The sequence below is a fragment of the Hyalella azteca genome, unplaced genomic scaffold, assembly GCF_000764305.2.
Source record: "Hyalella azteca isolate HAZT.00-mixed unplaced genomic scaffold, Hazt_2.0.2 contig3447, whole genome shotgun sequence".
NCBI lineage: Eukaryota > Metazoa > Arthropoda > Malacostraca > Amphipoda > Hyalellidae > Hyalella > Hyalella azteca.
In genome coordinates, this window is record NW_025933696.1 from 34,458 (window position 1) to 43,976 (window position 9,519).

Here is a 9,519-nt window from a genome sequence, read left to right on the forward strand (position 1 = left end):
CAAATAGTGTAGTGATTATTGATGAGTAATACATCAGAAAAATGGCAAATAAAAGTTGCAAGAGCATTTTCAATAGGCATTATAAATTGAAAAGATATAGGCAATGTTTTCTGCAATAGAAGAATAACAGAGTGTAAATTCCACAACAGCTGGTTGTGAAATACAAAATTAAGTGACATTTTATTTTATGATCAGAACATCTCTGCTCACATTATTAATATCATCATCAGAGAGCTTAAACTTTAAAACTCTTACAGAAATAGATCACATATGCCAAGCCTTAACCAAGGAGAAAAGTTAGAGCTACTGGCCACTAGCAGATCCAACCGATTTTGCTACCTTGATCAGGAACAAATTCACTGCAATAAGTGAATTTGCAGGAAATTAAAATAAAACTGAAAAAACTTGAAACCACAATACACTTCTACAAACATAATTATTTTTTGTTCTTCATGTCATTGATTTATTTAAGTCATTTTTGTGGAGGAAGCTTTTTATGCTAAAAGGCATGTGAGATTCTAGACTCACTTCAAAACTACAGATTTGCTACATGATCAGATACCGATCAAAGGTAAATTTTAATCATGAGTATTATCCTGGCACAAGAATTTCAAGCAAAGATTGCATTTTCTAGGTTGTGAAAAGTTATTTTGGGCTGCAAACTCAATTGTCAAGCTGTGTGCAAATATTGTGCCAAATATATAATTTAATCCTAGACATAGCAATACATAAATTTTTCTTTATTTTTTAGAGGCAATCAAGCATGCGATTACTTGTCCATGGTGCTGCATAATGGAATACAATGGTTCTGGCAGGTATGGAAATCAATGATATAATTAAGAAGGGTTTTTCATAGGTTTTATGGAAATTTATTTATCAATAATGAAGATTTATGGTTTTATTGCAAGATCGTCGTAGCTTTATTTCTGTAAGATTGGTTCCTGTAGTAGCTTTATTTTTGGCACTTAGTAAGTCCTCGTAAGAATAACTTTACGGCAAAGAAATTGTTCAGAGAGTGGGTTGTAATGAAACACTGGTACATTTCATATTAGATTTGGAAATTCAAGTTTGTATCCTACATTAACAAATATCTCCAGTACATGAAAAGAATAATCCGAACACCATCAAATTGAACCGTTGATCTGATTGAACTGTTGATCCGTTGCAGTTCCGTTGATCCGTTGCAGTTCCGTTGAGTTGTACGACTGTTGTAAACGACCGTAATGCGCGCACACGTTGCAGTCAAATTTCAAGCGGCTGTACTGTACCCGTAACCGTGCATCCCCAGCAGCCCGTGGTCGTTCTTGCTCCATATAGCCGTCGTGCCTCGCTGATATAGATGTCTCACGGTCAATCTGGCCGTTAAATGTATGACGACCGTTCTTCAGTATAGTGGCGCTTGTCTTCATAGTCAATGATATTACTCCAAACTCGTTGCAGAACTGCTGCTGATGGTAAATGTGACCGTACCGATGAGAATTGCCACGGTATGCTNACTTCAATTACATGCCAGTTTCTTCATTTCAAAAAGATATACATATATTGGTATGTTGAAAAATCAAAATCTTCAAAAGAAAGACACCCTATATTTGGCAAATATCTATGAAGTGCCATTTGGCTAAATTATAATCCTTCTCTCTTCTATCTCATGTTACATACATTTTGTCTGATATACTGTATATTACATATTTTTTCATTTTATCATCTTGTTACTTATTTGTGCATGTGGTGGTCTCTAGGCATAAAGTTTTCAAGCAATGGTTACAAGTCAATCGAAATGGTAAATATCTCTGGTATGGGGAATCAAGCATATTATTACATTTTGTACCTTTGCCAGTTTACATGTTCTTGAATCAACATTCTCTGTTGCAAATGTAAAACATGACTTTGAATATTGGCTCATTAAGGGGGTTGGCTTTGACTAAAAAAATTTCTTTATTTACTGACCAATCTCTCTGAAACTTCACGATCATATTTAAAACATGAATGCAAGAACTATTTGTTTGTATGATATTCATTGAAAATTAAAGAAAATGCAAAATGCATTGGAAACAGTAAAAGGGTTACTTTGAATAATCTATTTCTTCCTATAATTTATGAGATACAATATTGAGAGACATAGAATTCAATTCGTTATTCAAATATCTAGCAACTCTGGAAGCCCTTTTTTCAATTTCACTTTTTTTCTAGAGGAATTTTTTCATTGTTCTCCCTTGCTCTCAGTTTTAAAGATTATTGAAAATATATAATCCAAAAAAACAAAATAATTAAGAAAAAAGGCTTTAAGACTTCTAAATATTTGCTATATTACTCCAATGATATATCTCTTGATGTTGTACTTTGTAAATCAAAAGAAGAGATAGATTTTTGTGCTGACGTAAAATGTAAATTTCAATGGTTCAATAGTTAAAAATAACTGAAACAGAATTGAAGAGAAGTATTAGACAAAAAAATTTGCTCAACAATGTATCCCCAGTTTTTATATTGCCTATTTCTTGCATTGAGGGTACCATCATATCATATGCCACATGACTTATTGTTATCCAGATTAATGCTAAAAAATAATATATAAATAACCTTTGTATTACAGAGATTATTGTAAAAAATTTAATAGGCTCTCATTTTATATAAATTAGAAACTTTCTCATGCTCATTTTGTCATAGCTACAGAATGAGCTCTTAACTAGTTTAATTAGTGCCAATTATAATCAAGGAATAACATTTTTCCTAAATACATCTGTACATATTGTTAAAAGATGTTCATTTCCCATAAATTAAAACTTTCTCGCTGAAAAACTAAAACAGGTAAATCCATGCAATTTGGTGTGTTTGACACACCTTTTCTGCAGCTGTAAAATTAGCTAAAAATATGAAAGAATTTAATTAGAAATAGACAATCTTCGTAACAATTTACCATGTGACCAGCTCAATTTTTTCTTTATGGTGGCTCTAGAACTTTAGAGGCATCTGTGATGGCTCTATGGCACTTTGATGACTCTACGACAGCCAATTTGCTGTCATTGCTGGACAGCAGTCAACAACTGACAGCCACTGTCAGTTGTTGGAGTTATACAGTTGTGTAGGCAGCGCAGTTATGAGGTTAAGTNAAAAGGGGGTCTTTTCAAAATCTATCTTTCATTTACGTGGAACAACATCAAGTTACAAATCATTCATAACTAATAAAAAACATATCTAGTGATTCATCATAACTTTTTTCTAATTCTTATTTATTTGGGTGGGGCGATTTTTTATCCATTTCTCAATTTTTGCCTCCCTTTTTGCAAAATATAATCCAAACTACATCGAAATTAAACAACAACTAAGACCATTCTCATGGTTTTTTGTTTACAAATCGAATAGTATAACTCTCAATGCTGTTGCTTGAAATCATAGGAGGAGATAGATTTTTAGGGTGGCGCATTTTGGAAATTTTAATTGTTTAGGGGAGCCAAATAAGTAAAATTTATTGAAACAGGAGGATATGCCAAAAAAAATTGCTTGATATTGTAGCCCAAGCTTTCCCATTGACAATTAGTTACAGGTAGGGTACCAGCACACGTTTTTAGTCTTGTTCTTGTCCAGTTTAACGTGAATAGTAAGCCATATATGTGACTTTTGTGATATTTATTTATATAAAAAATATTCATTTTATATAAATCTAAAACGGCCTAATGCAAAAAAAAACATTACATGGACATTTGTGCTATTTGCTTTTTTGAGCGCGCATCGTTTGAAGCTCTCGAACGAGTGCAAACACTTTGCAATAAACAAAAAATAATGATCTATATATACATTTCTAAATGAAAATTTGTAAGTATTGTTTTAAAGTGTTAACTTTATAGAAGTTTAAAACAGCCTTGCTCAAAAATTATTGCATGTACATCCATGGTATTAGCTTTGCTGAACGCGTCTTGTTTGTAGCTTTCAAACGAGTGCAAACACTTTGCAATTAACATGAATAATGATCTATAAATACAGATTTAATTTAAAGAAATCTCTGAACATATTGTTAAAAAAGTTTGTTTATACATTTTTAAAATTGTTTACGCAAAACTAGAGCACGCATATATATGCACTGTACTGAGTTAGCCGCGCCATTTCAGCAGCTACAAAATTAGTCAAGAAAATGGAAAAGCCAAAATTTTCAATTTTTGACCAAGACTCTCCCCTTAAAATTAAATGAAGTGATATGTTTTGCAACACTACTTATACTATAGGTATATGTAGTGTAGGTACTGGGTACTGGTAGGTACTAAAATAGTAGTACTGGGGGAAATTTTGTAGCAGTTTGAGAATTGCTGTGGTTACCATTAAACGGGGAAATGAGGGATTGGCGGGGTAAATCGGGACAGTCATCCCACATTTTGTAGAAATTTTGTAGCTGCTAAACTAAATTGAAATATTGCAAAACTAAAAATAGTGGTGTAGAGTTAAACATTTTTATCATCTATGTAGCATAAAGCAAGTTAAGAAATCATAACTTTACTACCTTTAAAAAATCCCTGAAAAAAGTGTGAAAAGTGAGATTTTGGAAAAGTACCTCTGCTAAGGTCTGTAGCAAAAATGTGTTTGCCATATTAACAAATTTACTTACATAAAAGGTGCACATAGGTGTTGGCTTAAAAATGTGATTGATAGAATTTGCATAGCTCAATCCCAAAACAATGGCGGCATTCCGGCATGATGGGGTAATAAATACACCCCTAAAAACACATTGACAGTAGAACCTTTTTTATCAAAGGCTCCAGTTAACCAATAAAATAGTTAAAAACAGAGAATTTTATTATCATTTACCTTGCTTACCAAAAAAAATTACTTAACAGAAAATTAATTCATCATCGGTCATCACATAATTGTGCATAGAATGTCACAGATAGAATTATGCACCAGGCAACACATAGAATGAAGAGTAATTAACCTAAACTGCAGTTTTTTTATCCAAATAAAATGATGATTGTCACTGAAATATTCCTCTCTGTTTCAGGCATGTTTTCTACTACTTTTTTTTGTTATAGTGAATTCATTTGACCCAATTAAAATGGTGTGAAATTACATGACATCCTGTAAACATAGTTACAGAAGAAGTGCCATACGGCTGCTGATACGAAGCTTGCAGTGGACAAAGTCATTGTCAATGCTCAATGGCATGTCCAGGGATGTGGTAATATCACATCCATAATACCGTAATGTATGGATATGGTAATATCATCAATAAAGGAAAAACAAGAGAAAATCACAGAAAATATCATTTATTTTACATCTACATCATCTACAAATGAAGAGAAGGACTTCAGAGTACTGTTAGTAATGGATGAGTACACTTTGCATGCGTCAAACGTTTTAAAAGTAGGTTTTATTTCAAGTGTCCCGGATTACCCCGTTCCCAGGGGTAATTCGGGATTTGTGTCTGGCACCTTACGAATAGCAAATGAATTTTTTTAGATGCCATACAATAGCCCTCACAAAAACCTTTATAATAGCTCAAACTTGTTTATGAAATATTTAATGGTAAGAAGTTATCAACAGAAGATGCTCAAAACCGTCCATTATTACCCTGTTTGATGTTATGTCAGCTGTGAAAATAAAGTCTGGGCTATTGTCAATTCTAGACATTTCAGAATCTTTCTAAGCTAGGCTATGCTCAAACCTACAATTCATTGCTCTGATTTTTTGCTCTTAACTGCTTGACAAATGCTGAAATGTAAATTTTTTCAACAAATTTTACAATTCATGTTTCTTGATGTTACCATACCAATGTATAATGTTGTATTATTGTTCATTATTATGAATTATTGTACTTAATTATAATTTTAAATTAAGATGGAAGTTTACAATAAGATCAGATGCAGAATTGAGTGGTTTTAACAATTGTAACTAATTTTTATTCTTGCCACCCAACAGATTCATTCTTTTGAAAATTTTACTTCTATGAATGTGATGTTGATAATATTTCAGCTTTAAAATTTGATGCAGTATTCGGAACCTAAAAGCTATTTTCATTTGCTAATTTCATTAATAAGGTTCGCATCAATTCTCTTGCCATTGCTTTGTCATCTAAATATTAAGTTACCTCAATTTTGGTGACCTGCAAGTATTGCATACGGAGATGGCATACACCATCAAACGATGCAGTGTTGCGCTGCACCAACTTTCTGATACTACAATCAGGAGGGACGGGTGTCCTGAGCAGAGCCTACCACAGGCGGCTGCTGGTGCTGTTCAAGTCAAGTCTGAAGGTAAGCCAAGTATTTGAAAACTGTTATCTCATACTCTATCACTCAGAAAAAATGTCTGTAATAATATTGTAATATGGTCTGTAATATTTCCTTTTGTAATGCACAGAACTGTAACATGTTGCTTTTCTATGCAACTCTGAGATTGAATCGTAGTTAAGTATGACCTGAGGGTGGTTCTTCTGTAGCGGGATCCGAGGATATACAGTACTTATTAAAATCACTTGTTTGCTTAAACCGCAAGCTAACTAGGAATTCAAAAGCAAAAAAAAAATACCACAAGAATTCACCATATCTTTATAAGAGAAAACGTTTCGGAGTCCAGCTCCATCGTCAGTTCACAAAATTCAGTTCAGAAGAAGTTCAGATCTAGAAACACAAATACACTCAATTAGTAGAGTAAAAGCACTGTTAGGTTTTAAAACGGAGAATAAATAAATAAGACATGAAATTAACGCTAGTAAACGGCCTATCTATTTACTATTTCACGAGGAACGGAGCTAAAAGCGGCATTTAGACTATGCTTCTGCTTGAATATATATAGAGATTCTAAAATGCGTAGATCAGTAACACCGGATGCGGAAGCTAGACTTTTAAAATCATCATCGGATACAGAGGTGTTGCACTGCTCAGCATGAACACGTACTGCAGAATGAGGTGGATGTGAAAGTAGCACTCCGAGAAAATATTGTTTGAATCGAGCAGGGACTATCGTAGATCTTCACAACTCTACTACTGGTGCGTGACCACGATGACCAGTCAGGACCCACCAGGTTAATGACGATGAAAACTTTGATATGTTGATTTCACTTGAATTTGGAATCGATTATTTGTTGTGCACAACACTTAATAATTTATACTTTTAATTTTTGTGTGCATGCATCTGTCAACTCGTTGAATCTATCAAGTGAGGAGCTATTACCAAGCTCATGAACATTATAGCCTATGAAGTTCAGAGCTATTACCAAGCTTATGAACATTATAGCCTACGAAGTTCAGAGCTATTACCAAGCTCATGAACATTATAGCCTACGAAGTTCAGAGCTATTACCAAGCTTATGAACATTATTAATTATGAAGTACAGAGCTATTACCAAGCTTATGAACATTTTTACTTATGAAGTTCAGAGCTATTACCAATCAAATGAACATTATTACCTGTGAATTTCACACACATTCATGGTAGAATTATGAGACATTGAGTTCTAAACAAGTTTCTAGTATTTAAACTTGAGTTGAAGTTATTTCTCTTTACGAAGATATACTCAAATAAGTGTCAATAATCAATCCAGTAACTTTGAAAGCTCAATTCGGTTAACGGGTTACGCTTGAACTCTTAACTTATCAGCTCTTACCTTAATTGCAAAGTGTTCAGCCTCGTTCCTTTATGGAGACCTTTAAAAATTCCGGAATAAAGGCGCTTTTTATTGAACTGTCGCGGGCTTCAGGAGACTGCAGTGTGGCGGTAATTGTTAACTGTGTATAAGTTTTTACTTGCGATCTCGTAAATATGTTTTGCCTCTGAAAGCACTCCCCTGAAGATGCGCACTTACAGTATTTTTACTTGAATGAGGTAAGCAGGTTTTTTGAACTTTATAAGTTAAATTTTCATAGTTGAATATTTTAGCAGTGGTTGTCCTCAAGCGCGTTAGTATTAAAGTCCTTTTCTCGAACAGTATACATACTGGTCTGCTTCCGTCCTGCGTGACCACGTGGACCACTAAATCCTTCTAAATTTCGAGTGACCAACCATAAATTTTGGGGTTAAAGCTGAACTTCATGCAACGATTAAATCAGATTAAATTACTTCAATCATCCTCGATTTGTTTTGATCCTCCTGAAAGATAAGATATTCAATTCTAGAAGAGGTTTAACTCCAGCGTCGGGTAGAATTTCCAACACATTTCATCATTGACACATTTCAGAATTAACACGTCTTACTGTTATCTTTTGTTGAACTGTTATCTCATACTCTATCACTCAGAAAAAATGTCTGTAATAATATTGAAATAAGGTCTGTAATATATCCTTTTGTAATGCACAGAACTGTACAGTACTTTTATTGTGGTCACCTCGTGATTCTCTGGCGCGGGCAGCCCTCGGGCGCGGCTCATGGGAATTGCAGGCCTGGCATCTGCCCCAATTTCTCTATATTCTACAATTTGAATATGTGAAAGGTTTTTTACGGCGACTTTGTTATTTTGTAGCGCTTCTATTGTTGTCTGGACTCAACTTTAGCCAAATTAACTAACATTCCAGGCTGTTGTATGCTGGACTCGCATAATTGAAATTATGTTAGTTATTTTTCTAATCTATTACTGATGGGAGTCTTGTAATTGTGTGTAATCGATTTTGCCATGCCTTAAGCTCACGTGATAACTCGCTCACTCATAAAATGTTGTCGTGAATCATGAATTAACGTAGTTCTGTTCCGCAGAGACCTCACATCGACGATCAAAGAATCATTCCTGCCCCTGCAACGTGTGAACTCAACATCTCGTGCCTGTGTTACGACGCTCATCTCGTGCCTGTGTTACGACGCTCATCTCGTGCCTGTGTTACGACGCTCATCTCGTGTCTGTGTTACGACGCTCATCTTAATTGCAATAACCAAATTTAAATCAAGATTCAGAGTATTTTTGCAGCCTATAAACATAAACGCAGCCTCCAAACGACACAAAAATATTGCGAATGAAAGATTTTATTTGGCGTTTGCGTTCAGAGGAAACCTCTTCTATGGCAACATTTTGGCGGGAAGACGAGTTGAACTGAGCCATCGGCAGGCGGATGTGCGTGTTGTGTGAGTGCGTATCTAGTGTGTACGTATTCAATGTAAAAGTTTTCAGTACGTACGTATTTCGTGTACACGTATTGCGTTTGTGTAGCTGTAACGTGTGCGTTTCTGCGTGCATTTGTAACGTGTGCGCTTCTTTAGTGCGGTTGTAACGTGTGCGTTTGTTTGTGTACATAACTAGCTGCATAACACCTACACGTCTACACACTACATCACATGCACATAATCTTCCTATACACGTATTCAATTACTCATCTACATCATTACCCCAGAACTCTTTACTCCACTAAATAATTACCCTAACTAATTACTTCACTAAATAATTATTCCATTAACGAATAACTCCAGATATGAATTACCCTACTGATTAGTTTGTCTATTAGCTAATTACTGCCTCAACCCTGATCACCTCGGGTGGTCCATTCTTACCCTCATAATAAAAAGTATATAAGAAATATTTTCATTTTCGAATGCATAGCGATCGTTATACAT